The sequence below is a fragment of the Molothrus ater genome, chromosome 5 (genome assembly GCF_012460135.2).
Source record: "Molothrus ater isolate BHLD 08-10-18 breed brown headed cowbird chromosome 5, BPBGC_Mater_1.1, whole genome shotgun sequence".
Classification (NCBI taxonomy): domain Eukaryota; kingdom Metazoa; phylum Chordata; class Aves; order Passeriformes; family Icteridae; genus Molothrus; species Molothrus ater.
Genome location: NC_050482.2, coordinates 28822822 through 28837635, shown reverse-complemented (window position 1 = coordinate 28837635; position 14814 = coordinate 28822822).

The following is a 14814-nucleotide window of genomic DNA, read 5'->3' as shown; positions in this document are numbered from 1 at the left end:
GGTCAAATGAGCACATTTTAAATGACCCTGAACTAATTACCTCTCAATGATATGGCACAAGGCCAAACCAAGGGCCAGCTCAAGCTGCTAGAGCTGAGGGGTCTCCATGCTGTACCCAGGTCCATCAGTCCCTCTCCCTCTCCTTGCCCACAGCCTTACCAGAGCTGATTTTAGCAAATGCTGGCATATGAGCAATGACTTCTGAAGCTGTTCATCAGCAACTCATATTTGGCCAATCCTTTTTTTTTTTCTAAATTGCCCCATTTTCTTTTTATCTCATGTCCTGCACCTCAGACAGTTGTTGATATATTGCTATTTTGATATACACTGACATATGGCTCCTGAAGTGCTACATAAGTGATTCAGGCTGCTGCAACAGTTAATTTATAGCCTGCACACACAACCTCAGCTCCCAGCGATGCCTAAGCTAGGTAAAAGTGACCCTCTCCACCCTGCAAGGGGCAGCTCCTCACACTTGGCATTATTGGATAATGGAAGTTTAGCAATCTACCTCATTCTGATGTGATCAGACCATTAAAATTAATGGGATAGGTAAAATTAGTGATCTGCATTTAGCAATGCACAAGTGCTACACGACTTTATTTGCCACTGACCTCTGTTCCAGGCTCACCTCTGGCTCTGTGGATGCTGTGTTGTATTCAGCAAGAGCCCAGTGCAAACCACCAGAATTAAAACTCACCAGGCTCTGCCAAAGAAAGAATGAATGGAGGTCTCTCTGTAGAGAGTTTTCTGGAAAAACATAGATATATGCTTGCAACCTGAATTAAGGAAGAAAAATGGGCTTTTTCTGTGTGATAATTTCAGTCAGCTGATAAGACGATAGCGCTCTCTTGTCACCTGGTTGAAATGACAGCTAGTTTTGGCTATATATTTTCCTATTAGGGGAAAATTCACTTTAAATACCTAGTTAGAGACCTGTTACTATTTTAGGGGAATGCCCTGAAGGCTTCACCCTGTCCCTTCTATTTATGCATTTATACTGCTTTAGTTAAGACTGTGGCAGCAATGCTGTCAGAGATACTGTATTTTCAAGAGGCCATGGGATCTTTTTTAACACTGTAATGTGGTCATAAAAATGTGCTTTAGGCTGCAACCTCTATTATGAGATTTGAGCCAATAAGCAGACTCATTTAACCAAAGAAAGCCTTCCCATCTCAAATACCTGGATTTTTAAAATTCTACATGTACAAAGAATGAACATACCTTAGTGACTCGGATAAAATTTTGTTGGACTACGTTTCAGCAAGAGTTCCAGCAGTGCAGGGGATACAGAGGAGCATGCATGCAGCTATGTCTGCCTTTCTTTCATGCCAGGAAACCAGAGACAAAAAGCACAATACAGACATCCTGACAATACAGTGTCACTGAGCACTAGACTAAAAAGCTGAGCCATGATTAACCCCGTCCCAGGCTGACAGGAATAATGTTAATGGTGGTGACATATTTAGCTACAGGAAAAATGGTGTTTCCTATATATAGGTTTTTATGGTCTCTACTGTATGTAGGTAGAATTAGTCTGTGCTCATGGAATTTGACTTGGTTTTACTTCATTTATTTGGTGCTGCTTCTAGCTGTGTTTTATGTGGTGCACTTAAAAGAATTGTCCTGCCTGAAACATAGAATAGACATCTGTATCAGTCAGGAATTTCACTTTTGCTATGGCAAGAGTTCTAATAAAGATAGACAAAATCGTCATTTGCTTCAGCCACAACAACACAGCATTTTAAAGAACCTGTGGACAAACAGAAGGGGGAAAGTTCATGGAAGGTGAAGTGGAACAAGGAAAGATGGGAAGACAACAGGAGTAAGCTACAGAGCATTAAGCCACTAGTGGCTGCTTTCACTTGGAAATAAAATGTCCTTTACTGGCTATGGATAACTTCTAGAAGACACTCAATGTAAGAATGCTGACTTTACATATTTAGGTCATGTATCTCACCTCTTCAAGGTGGCCTTGTGCAGAGGAACCCTAGTGAACACAGCTAGTGACTTTTGTCCAGTTAAGCTGGATTTCTGCAGATAATTTCTGTCAAGATGACACTTCTTTTTATTTAAACCGTACTCAGATAAAGAATCAAACTTTCTAAGTTTCCAAGAAGTTTTAAGGAATGACTGATCCAGACTTCAGATCCTGGTCTCCAAAAAGAGAGGATGTTCTTTTGGGTGAATGGGAAGGACTCCCAGAGTCAGTGTAAGAACGATTGGATGTAACAAGTGAGATTATGCACTTAAATACTGGGGTTGATAATGTTACCAGGTAAATATAGTAAATGGGCAAAGCTGGAATTTTGTACTCATAAAAAGCAAGATAAATGTTCAATGAATAGAAAAACTGTGTGTTCTTATCCCATAAACAAACTAGGCTTATTCAGAATTTGCATACACTGGACAAGACTCAGGGCAATTTTGGAGAAAGAAGTTTAAGTTTTGACTAAAATATTTGGATGTTTTTAAACAATTCTCTCTTTCTTGAATATAGGCAATTACAGCTTCAGGGGGATGTGCATGAGAGAATCATGACACAGAAGTCACACCTGAAAATAAAGTTATGCTTCAAGTCCATCTTCTGTCTGAACAATGTTGGACTACACTGATAACACCGTGCAAGGCTGGAATGGCCCAAGGATGACCCAGGATAGGAATAAGTGGCAAGGTTAGCCATGAAGGCCAGTGGTAAATGAAGGGCTGGTTGTTTTAGGGCTCGTGTTTACTCAATACCAATATGCAGAACTTTTTCGTGTGCTACACTGCATAGCCAGTGTAGCCATCTTTTATTGTGAAACAGATGCTGGAGATAGTTGCATATTTATTTACAATAATTTATGCTAGTGTGTGGTGCCTCAGTAGTCTTTTCTACACAATATCTGAGGGTCTGAACAACTTTGTACTGTCCTTGGAATTATCTAGGGTGTACAAAAAATCCAAGGGGATGGTGATTAAAGCTGGGGTAGCTCCAGCTGACAAATACATTACAGATGAATTGGTATTACTGATCATTGTTTAAAGCCACTGGACACTAGATTTGGCAGACTGATTTGACTGTGTTCTTTTGTCTTTTCCCATGGATAATTTTTTATCTTCTCTTGCTTCAAAAGCTAACTCGCTTCCTTTGAAGGACATTAAGCTTGACATGGTTCAAGCTAAGCTTCTTGAACTTAAATCCAGCGTGGATATCCCCTGACTGAATCAGCTTTGACTTGAATTGTGTGTATCTAATATTTCACACCGTTTCAATTATACTCCACAGCAGCTGAGGACTATGTGAATTCTAGTGCTAAATTTAATCAAATGCTCCTCCAATGTGGAAGAGAATATATTTTTGGAATTAATGGAAAGAGACAAATGAGATCAATCCCTGGGATCTTGGTTCTGTCCACTGCACCAGAAGATGTCCCAGAGAAAAGACCTTCACTAGCAACTGAAGCCTGAAGTCTGATAATGTGAGAACTTAAAACTGCAAGGTATGAAACCCATGAAGAATGGTACACTTCATCTGGACTGTAGAATCAACAAGAATTTAATAAGTTAATCAGATCATCACCATTTGAGTGCACATAAATTTGAATTGTTTCCCCATTATGAAGTGGTTGTCTGTAAATTATTGCCAAGAAAGCCATTTTCAAATTAATGTCTGAGCTATTAGAAAATACAGAGGGCATTTTCATTAATTGGAAGCAGCTTTTCTTCCGCTCTCTCTATCATTACCTTTGTTGCCCAGAATCAGTTTAGTGCTCAAATTTATTGATGTGTATGATTCAGTGGCATTATTTGTTTAGAATTTGTCCTATACCTGATGGAATAAACTCATTAAGGGTAAATGAATAGTTATGTAGTCATCAACTAAAATGAGTCACTGCAGTTCTCTGAAGTCATTACAGTGCCTTTCAACACAGCTGGAAAGGAAGTCTCTGTGAAGGTTACAACTTCCCTCTCAGAGGTAACCACATTAATTTTCATTCCTTCTTTGGTATAACTTCTCTTTTACAGAAAGCACGAATCATTCTTCAGCAGAAGACAATGGGTTCTTCTTTTATCTAGGAATGTATCAAACCAGCTTGTGAACAGTTTCACATTTTTACTGCCACAATGCATTGTTTTTGCAGTATATAGAAGCTGGGACTCAGAAAGAAGAACATTGTTTAGGAAAATAGATGCTTAAAACCGACTATTTTTGGAGTTAAGTACATCTTCTACAGCTGACAAACATTCTGCTACTGAAGGCTGAAAGAGGAGGAGGGCTTGAAGACTGCAGAACTCGTAGGTTCTCTATTTCAGTAAAACTGCCCACAAGGGCAGGATTTCCTGATTGCATGTTACAACTCGTGCAAGGGAATGTACTATAAGAAATCAAGGTTAGCTTGCACATGGGCCTCTCTTTTTGAGAAGTAAGCATCTCCACAAGCTTCGCCTACTTGTTTATATGCTTGATAATAAAGGTAAACTGAACTTTGTTTTGTTGATACTCACACCATCCTAGCATTTATTTTGATGTTCAGTATGATAGAGACTTGTAAGGTGTTAGCAGTAAGGCAATACAGCTGAGGGTAGCAGACAAAGGATTCCTACCCACTTTTTACTGGCAACTGGAGTATCTCAGTGCACGAGAGGTAAATGTCTATAAAGTGATACAACCTTTTTCATAGTCAAAATGCATCACAATGTATTTAACATAAGCCTTTTGAAAATCCTATTGCTCGAGAGCTCTTTCACTGAGAATGCTCTAAGAACCATAAGGAAAAAATCTCACTAAAACTGACAGTATCTAATAATCTTTCTCACAGCCACAAACAGCTCAGTTACTTGAGTTTCTCATCAAAACAGTCCTAATGCATTTTGTAAGCATGTTGTCTATGTCTCTTCTCCCTGCTTGCTCAAAAGCTGTGTTCATTTGTGGTGAGGCGAGAGAAATCTATGGAGGTATTATCAGCTGTTTATGGCATTTTTAATATTGCCCTTTGCTCTGTGCATTCCAAAATACTTTGGGCTCCCTCCACCTGTTTTTACAATGCTGGTGGAGCTCAGGTATGGTCACAAGAGTGTTAACACAAGACTGGAGCCAAGGCCCACTGAACTCAGCAGGAGTTTTTCTTTCAGGTTCTGGGGATTTCAGATCATGTCCATGGTAGTTGTTGTTTCACTTTAGACAACAGGAACTAGTTATAATTAATTTATATCCTTATTTTTTCTTTTTTTCCCCCCTGATGCAGGTGCATAATTAGACTTGGGGAGATTTGAAATGCAACCAATGAGACATTTGATATAGCACACGTAAAATTTTCTTCAATCAGGAATGCAGAATTGTATTACACAGCACATTAAATGGCACATTAGCAGATCTAAATGCTTCCATTGAATTAGGACTGGTTAGTTTGCTTGTTAGATTAATTTTTGTTGCAGTAAATGAGTAGTTTTCTGGTTTTGAACAGCATACATAAAAGAACTGATCTAACTTTTCTTCTCTATTTGTGGGTTGTAGAAGTGGATCAATACAGCTTCTCTGCCTGGACCACTGTGTGTGCTATGGTACATGAAAGCATCTGAGATAGAAAATGTTCTTTAAAATTGCATGCTTAATTCCTAGGGAAAAAAAAAAGTTTAAACTTCTAAAATTCTAATGTATTTTAGATGTCTTTTGTAAACTGCTCCAAATATTACTTCTATACAGAGCATCCATGTTGTAAGAATTCACCATTCCTGGAAGTAAGAAAACAAAAAGAGCAGCTGAAAAGTATTTACAGGAGAAAGACAGCAATGGAAAAATGATAACCTCAACTTGGTTGAAAAATACTGAGTTATTCCCCAGAGGTTTTCTCAGGGAAAGATATTTGTGTGGAAAGGCAGCTCTCCGGTGTGGGAGAACAAAGCAGGAGTCAGGAAATCAATGTAGAAGATGCTGCTGGAGCAGAAGGGCTTGTTGCTGTGTCTCCATCTGCAGCAGATTATCTTGTCATAAAGATTTGTTTGTAGCAAAGCTGCACCTCAGGCAAAGTGACCTCCCACCACCTTTTTATCCTGCACCAGTGTCACTGGGAGAATACAGCAACAAAACCCACGAGATGCCCATGAGTTATAGAGGTCTGTTCTTTAACCCACATCATACCTGGACACATAAATCCTAACACCCCACCCTGATTCCCCATTGAACCTAAATCCAAGCATTTGAACTTTTCATGGGATAGAACCTGCCAATATGGAACATGATAGCATTGAGCCAGGAGCCACCTCAGTTGATTATCTGCACTTTCATCCCTGAAAGGCAAGGAAATCATCCTCTTTCTGAACTGGTCCTGAAAAATCTTCCCTAGCTTTTGGAGGTGCAATTAATTATTGCAACCACTCAGAGACCCCAGCTGAGATCAGAAACGTTGGCAGAACACTGTGCAGCAGAATCTCTGGAGCACTCCCACCTTGTGCAGGCTCCACTGAAGGTTTTTCTAGTGCATCTCCTACAGCAGAGAAGCTCCTTACTCCCAGGCCAGGCTTACTGACCTCACAGGAAAAAACTGATGCAGCTTTTCTCCAAAGTCTGTTCCCCTTAAATGCTGATTCTGTCTTGTAGACCTGAGTTAGATTTCTATGACATAGACTTGCAGACCAGGGCCACCTCCTGCCATCTGAGTTCTGCATGAAACAGTGCAGGTCTGGCATTACAAAGCACAAGCCCTGGTGTGTAGGATTGGATGAGGTTTCTCTATTTTCTAGTCCTTCTGCTCTTGCACTGCCACACTCAAGGGCAGCCAAAGATGGAGCTGCCCTAGCAGTATGGATGAGAGTCGCGATTCCTCTAGGCATTTCCACTTACTTTGGCCTTCACAGTCCTCTGAGATTCCTCACACAGCCATGAAACACTGCAGTATTTGCTTTCTGAGCTCTTCATTCAGTCAGGTTTGAATCTACTCACTGCACAAAGCATCAATAATATTATCCCATTTTCTGGCAACTTTTGTGTTCATTTGCCTTGTAGCCAAGTCATTCAGAAATGAGAAATGAAGAGTAAACTCTTCTTTTCAGAAGGATCATAAGAGAGTTTTCATTTCCTGATTGAAAGGCTTCTAATTTTAAGCAGTGGAAAAGCCACAGCAAAACCATACCTTTGCTCATTCATCTCAGTGTGTAAAATCAGATCATTACAAGCTGCAACAGCTTAATCAAGCAGCCTTTGAAATACAAAGGCTTCTGACTCAAATGGAGTTAATGGAGGTGGAGGGGTTTTTTGTTTTTACTGCTGCTCCCATAATGTTAAAAGTCATTCACATTTCAACAGAGTGCTTGCTGATGATTATAAGCAGCAAAGCTTTGGATCCAGTTATACCTGTGCTTCCATCTGTTGTTGCAGAAACTAATTCTATTATCATTCTTCCTGTTAATGACTTCTTGAACTCATTCAAGATACCTGTTCCCTTGCTCTCTTCTTCATTGACAGTGTCAGTGGAATCGCTGCTTTTATATTCAAATATCCTGAGCACAAAAGTTCCCAGTTGAATTACGTCTGTCCCGGGTGTTGATCTGGATAGAAGAGAACACATTCATTTTCTACAGCTTGTAATGAACTGTTTCTTCTGTTGTTGAGGCACAGCATCTGACAGCAACTCCTGGTTTGGGAGGATGGTTTTATATTCACTACATGTCATTAATGAGCAATGTACTTATGCGTGGATACCTGAGAAAGGAGCTGGTACTCAGCCAGTTTTTTCTTCACTTCAATATTCACTGTGAAAAATTGATTTTTTCCAACAATACAACACCCACCAGAAGACTGTTCAATGGTATCTTTCTCCTTTTTAATATATTTTGCAAAGTGCTGTTGTATATTATTCAAGAAGATGCTTCCTTCTGTCTTACTTTCTGAAGAATATTTTCATGTTACTTTTGGATATTTTTCATAAGCTTCAGTCATGCTTCACAGTAACTTATTGCTCAGAGCAGTACTGCATAACATTTGAAACTCAGAGACTTCTCTTTACCCATCATCAGTAAAACTCATGACCCTATTCTCTCCGAAAATACATTTTTTCCCTTTTTTCCAAGATAAATTACTCATGTCTCTTTAATTTTAATGCCTTTTATTGCAGCCCAGGATTTGTTCCCCCTACTGTTTTTTCTTCTTCTTTGTCCACAGCAGCTGGGCTTTATTATCTACTCCTCTCAGTGCTGCATGGCTGGAAGACAGGTCCTCTGTTATGTGCCCTCACCTCTTTGCATGGAGCTGCTTTCCAAAAGGGCAGAGCAGAGTCCAGAGTCAGGCAGGTATGGGAATCGCAACAAATATAAATCTCACAGCAAATATAAATCTGCAGTAGGCTACGTTGGAGAAGGACACTTTTTTTTTACACTTTTACACTTTTATTTGGTGAAGAGGTCTCATGCATGTGTTCAGCAACACTCCCTCACCCCACACCTCATGGTGGATGGTAGAACTCACTACCCATCACTGTGCTTCTGCCTGGTGCTGGGCACAGCAGCTCAGCATCAGCCCTCTGCATCACTTCATATGATCAAAGACGTAGAAAGTAAGCAGGCATAAGAAGAAAGATCATCAGTGCTTACCAACCCCTTCAAACTGAAACTCTATAGCTTTTACTTCCCCCTGACACTTTAATTAATGTACTATGTCTACTAAAGCAGATAGGCAATACCATGGGAGAAGAGAGCTGGTGGCCTGCTTTACTAGGGTGAGAGGACTACTGTTATATACCAGTTTGTTTTTTGGACATGTTGATTTGCAGTGCTTCAATAGGCAGAAGCTGTCAATACTTTAACATCTGGAAAACTGGAGTGAACTTTACTGACTGGAATACCATAACTGAAAGCATTTATCCTCTCTCAGCTATAATGGCAGGATAATTTTATGTGGTCTCTCCTCTCTTTGCTTTCTTCAAAGCAAAGAAGATAGTTAAAAGAAATGTGTGTGCGTGAGAGATTATATTAATGTGGCTAAGGCTTGTAACTAGTTCATACATGTGCTGATATGGTAGTTGCAGCTGGGTGGAAGTGGTAATGGTGAAGTTTTATGGATATTTGGTAAAATATTTGAAGTAATAACATTAAAAAGCTATTAATGACTCATTCATTTAGTACTATCATTGTAAACAGAGTAATGGCCATTACATTGGTGTTTTTGTGTTTGCATTTGAAAGCAGATTTTCAATAATAACAAAGCTGGAATCAGTCCAAGTCAGATCATATGTACAGTTAAAAAGCTACATAGTAAAAAACAGAGATAAGACCTTTCATTACTGATGTGAAATAGAAAGTTCTAAGAAAAATGAAAAAATAATTTGATGTCTTCCAACCTTCTTAATCCCCTTGTGGAGCTTGTGCTTGTTTGACCTGATCTAACTAGGTTTAGCTCACTTTGTTGTTCCTGGAATGTATTACTCCAAATGCTAATGCCAGTATGTTCACTTTATTTATATAATCCACACCACACTGGCAAGAATACCCAGCTCTTGCATCCTGTAGGTCATTTTGCTGTTTCTTATCCCTCCAGGTATGCATATGGTTTTCTGCTTTATTATTTTCACTTGGACTTCACAAATAGTATGAGAAAAGCAATCAGATAAGTGCATTGAAATTTCAGTACTAAGCCAATAAACACAATACGAGATGAATTTTTCCTTGTCTACAGCAGTGGTACTGTTTCAAAGAATCAGTATGCGACACAAAAGAAAACTGTATTTAATCTCAGCTAGTCCTGGTCTTGTCTGCCTGAAGTCAGTCATTCACAGTCTCAAAGGTAGACCACTGGACAGCACATTCACCCTTACTAATGCAAAGGGTGCCCCTGACTTTTCCTCTGGATTAGCTGCTGAATCAGCAAAAGGTGGTTGACAGGCTGCTCCAGAAATGAGGAATTGTGAATGAGAGGTAAATCTGAACCTCTGGCATAGTCCTGATGCTGCTCCTGATGTTGGATGCAGGAGTCAGAGTGGTTGAGCTGGGTGCAGGGTGCTCAAGTCTAGAAGTCTAGCTCTGTCTAGTACAATGCAGATAGTGAAGAAGAAAATAAAAAGCAACTGGTTGAGTTGGGGTTTGGCCTCTGAATTCGCCAATATGGTTCTCAAGAGCTAAATTTGTATGAAAACCTTCAGATTTTGGACTAGCTAGGCATGCTGAACTGAATCAAATGAGCAACAAGCAGAAGGAAGTATAGGCCTCCATAAGCTTGTAGAAATACTTCATTTTCATCTTTGTTTTTACTTTTCCAAGGAGAAGATTTATATCTGCAATAATTCTCTGTCTTTGGACTTCAAAATTAGGCAAGAGAGAGAAAATTATTATGCAACATAAAAAAAGAGTCAACTCTGTGTTTCTATTACTTTTGATTATGAAATGGCACAGCAGTGTACTGCATCCTGGAAGTTAGCGACACCAGAAAAAGTTTTAGAAAGCTTTTTCTGCACTGAAGATGAAGCTGTTTTAAAATTTGCCTTATACAGTTTCCCTATACAAATATAAATGTTTTGAAAGGCTTCACCCAAGATATCAACCATCTTCATAATGTTAATGACTATTAAAAAGACAACACAGCTGCATTTATTATATTTGGCCACATTGTAAATATGTTCACCCAAGAAGGGTGACAGGCAATTTAGCAAATTAATGGTGATTGGGTTCATTTTGCAGTATTTACTTTTTTTGAGATCATCATAATGCTGTACAGCATTAGGTGTAATTCCCTGTGGAAGGTACCATTCCCTTAGTACTCAATTTGTTTATGCCTTATTAGTTGTAGACATTAAGTGATAATAATAATAATAATAATAATAATAATAATAATAATAATAATAATAATAATAATAATAATAAACCAGCAATATCCTTTGCCACCCTGGTGAACATAAAAATTAATAATCTCAGAGTCTGTATTAAACCTGACACTGTGAACAGTGCAAATATGGTACAAAGTCTATCTTTACATTTATTTGCAAATGTGTATAGATATGCTTCATATAAATTAATCCTCTATTTCATTATAAGGAAGGAATTATGTCTGTGGTCAAAAGGGTGGGGTACAGTTAATCTGATTTAGCACAGCATGGGAAAAATTAATTGAAAGTCAGAACTGCATAGTGTTTATTATAAAGTAATTTCACACCAGCTCAGGATTAGCATGGTAACAGGTGACAATAGGTCATTACTATGTTAATTGAAAGACAGCATGCTTTTATAAAAAAGGAAAAGGAAGAAAAAAAAGAAAAAAGCGATAGAGACGAAATGAAAAGGAAAAAATATTAAAATGTGGTATTTTATCTAGGATTGGGCTGCAGTTCTATGGGACACGTTCTAGGGAGAAGATAACTTCTGAAAAGAATTCATTGGCTTTTGGTGATAACCATGCATTGTTCACAGTGCCATGAAGCATGGCAGATGCTCGTGCACATCTCTTGCATGAGTTAAGCTGGTCACCTCTCTTTCCATAAGAACAGGCTGCATCTCCAAAGCAGTGCCCTGACATTTTCATCTGGCTGACGCTGCTCACTGGCCCAGGCACGTGGAGCAAAGGTGGGCATGAGGGGAGCAGAACCCATCTATTTACCAGGTTTGCCCGAAGTCACTGGGAGCTATGAGATTTTGCAGCAGTGTTTAACAGAAGAAAAGACTCTAGTTTTGCTACTTGACAAAAGGATTAATAAAATAAAAAGTCTTTCAAACCACCAATGGAAAATTGCCTGTCACTTCAATAGCACGCTGAGGCATGAAGCCAGGGCAAGCTGATCCTTCCACTTGAGCTGCAATGCCATTATCCCAGCTCTGAACAGGGATGGGTGCTGCAGTGCTCGGCTGCTCTCCCATTGTGCAGCCTGACAGACACTGGCGTGCAGGTATTTCCCATTATCCACTCCCACCTGAGTAAGCAGTCCAAAGCTGCCAGCTTCAGCCCATCAAAAGGAATCAGGAACCTATTTTTCGCCTTTTATTTGAATAATAGCAAAAGGTGTTAAATCAATTTTGGGAGCAGAAGATCATTCTGAAGGTTCTTCAGTTGACAGACTACAAAGGGCACAATATGTGCACTTATGCCGAGGTAAGCAAGACAGAAGAGAACACTGTATTAACTGCAGTCACTACAAAAGGATCTTTGCTAATTGCATGTTATAATTTAAACAAGGATCCTTTCTGGAACCAAAACAATACCCCCATGTAATGAAGCCTGCTCTTGTTCAAAGTAAATGGAAATTCAGAGGCACAGTTGGGACCCGAAAATGGGAAATTCTGATTTTATTTCCTGGAAAAAGAGTTTAACCTCTGCCAATACCCTCATGCAGCCTGATAGATGAACTGATGAGGAATGTGACCTTTCTGTTCACCCTGCTTCAGAAAGGTTTGCAATTCAGTCTGACACAATCTGTTGTAATATGTTAATTTCAATGCAGTTCTGCCAAAAACACTAAGAGTGATCCCTGAGACCTTTACATCCCAGAATACAATCCTTCCAGACTTCATTCTCACCTAAAAACATCCTGATTAAGGTGCTTACTTATCTAATAAAGGTCAAAAGAAAGGAAAGTGTAAATGTCCTTTGATTTCTTACTAAAAAGAAAAGAGCTCAGACAGAAGACAGTGCTCTTGCATTCAGTGCACAACACAGTGTGATGTGGTCTGCTGAGTTAGAGAGAAAAAGAGTAATGCCGCTCCTGGTCAGGTCACACACCACCATCTGCAAATCTAAACTACTGCAGAGCTCGGGCAATAATGCAATACAAGTACCCCTTCAGGTAGAAGAGATACTTGTGTTCTTCTCCTCAACCATACAAAAAAGCAATATAATAGAAATATTTGCTCAACCCCAGCAGGAAAATCTGTAGGGGTAATTAGGGCAAAACACAGCCTCAGGTCTGACTATGCCCAGGAGAAATGTTTTTCTTGATGATAAGACAGAGTAGTAAAGTGGAAAAGTAAGTGATCAAGTTCACCTCTACAAACACAACACTTCAAAAATTATATTAGAGCTGGTGGTTTCTTTTTTGATCATGATCTAATTATTGCTCAGTAGAAGCATCCAATTATTATTATTTTTAGTGGTCATGTCTTTGCATCACAGTTACAGTAAATAATAACCCCGACTCAGTCATTTGCAATAGGCACCTCTGCTCTGATGCTATTCCTTCTCTGCAGCCAAGATGAATCATAAGCAACACTGCTGCTCTCTGCTCATCCCTCTGCCCCAGCTCAGCACCTTGAGCCCAGCTGAGCCACCCACTGCCAGGGTCTTCCCCTGGGGACTGCCAAAAAGTCACAGCCAGCATGTCCCCTCCCCTTGGGCTTGCTGTTGTGACGGCAGCTTTCTGGCAGCACGCAGGCGACACGTAATTGCCACAGGCAAGAGTAGAGCTGAGAGACTTTGAAGCACCAGCAGTGGTGTCATTGTCGTCTCAAAGTGCCACTGATTCCCTTTCTAACATGTTCTCCTTTCTACTCTCCATTTATTTAAAAACAAAGCTAAACAGAAAAAGAAATAAGAAGAAAACACCCAAGCTCTCAAGCAAGGAAGACAGAGTGGGAAGAAGAAAGAGTGTGTTATAAATCTGTTGGCAAAACTGATGAGACAAAATAGGAAAAACCTGTGTATGAAGCTGCAGCAAATGGAATCTCAAAATGTTTCTAAAAGTAATTTTCCCCTATTCATTTGTTCTTGGCTGTCGCTGCTGTTTGCTCTGCTGTTCTGTGTTCTTTAGCAATAACAGTTCCATTTAAACTCTGTGCAGAAAGGACTCTGCCTTCTCACCTTTCTGTACAGCTCAAGGATAGCTTACACAGCCATGTTATGGCTTTGCCCTTTCCAGATGAGGAATATGTTGATTTGGTTTTGGCTCATTAGCTCTCTAAGGAATCTCTTCCAGCTTAGCTGTCTGCAAGGCTGGAATCTCCCATACTTCAGGATCAGGGCTTTTTTTCTCTTTAAATTTCTGAATGGGTGTCCCAATAGGCACAGACACTGCAAGGAAGCCCAATGAGCTGCAGGATGTACTTCACTGGAAATGAGCACCCTCTCTTGGGATACTGAAATTTTGTGTGCTGCGTTTGGTGCTCTGGGATTCATAAAGGTTATCAGTAAGGCATTTATAATAAAAGTTCTTCCTGCTTTTCCTGGCATGCATGGGGAAGATGGGAGTGTTATCATTCTGACATTTCTGTCAGAAGTGGTATTTGAACCACTGGATGATTCCGACAAATGCCACTGCTGTCATCTGCTGCTCAGTTTTAATTATATCTGACTCTTTCAATGGCACCAAGCAGAAAACTTAATTAGTTGATTTAAAGGCTGATCTTCTGAGTCTGAAGAATCCAAACAGTTTACAGCATTTATGCATGGAGACTACCATTTTCAGTCTGATGATGCAAGTCAGAAGAATTAACGATCCCACTTATAGGAAGGAAAACCAGAGAAAGACTTACAAGAATATCCTTCTACAAACCCCACCATTTTCGTACATGACATATCAGTAAGGCAACCTCGTGTCTAAGAAACTGCTGTGCTGGCTCACAGGTGGGTCTCAGACAAATGGTAGCAGAATGCAGGTGAAAGATTGGGTGCTCATGGGAACATACAGCAAATGAACATCTGTTACCTTAAACAGAATGTATATGTTTATTCTGCAGCGGACTGCAAGCACTGCACTATTTGGGAAGACTGAAAGGCTGGCATTTTCTCATACACCAGCGCACTGTTCAAACAAGCTGCTTGAAAGGAGATTGCATTAACAATTTATACTACCCTCTGTATTTGCTTTCACAGTGTTAATATGATTATATTTCTCCACTATATCCTGGAAAAACAAGCATTAGTAA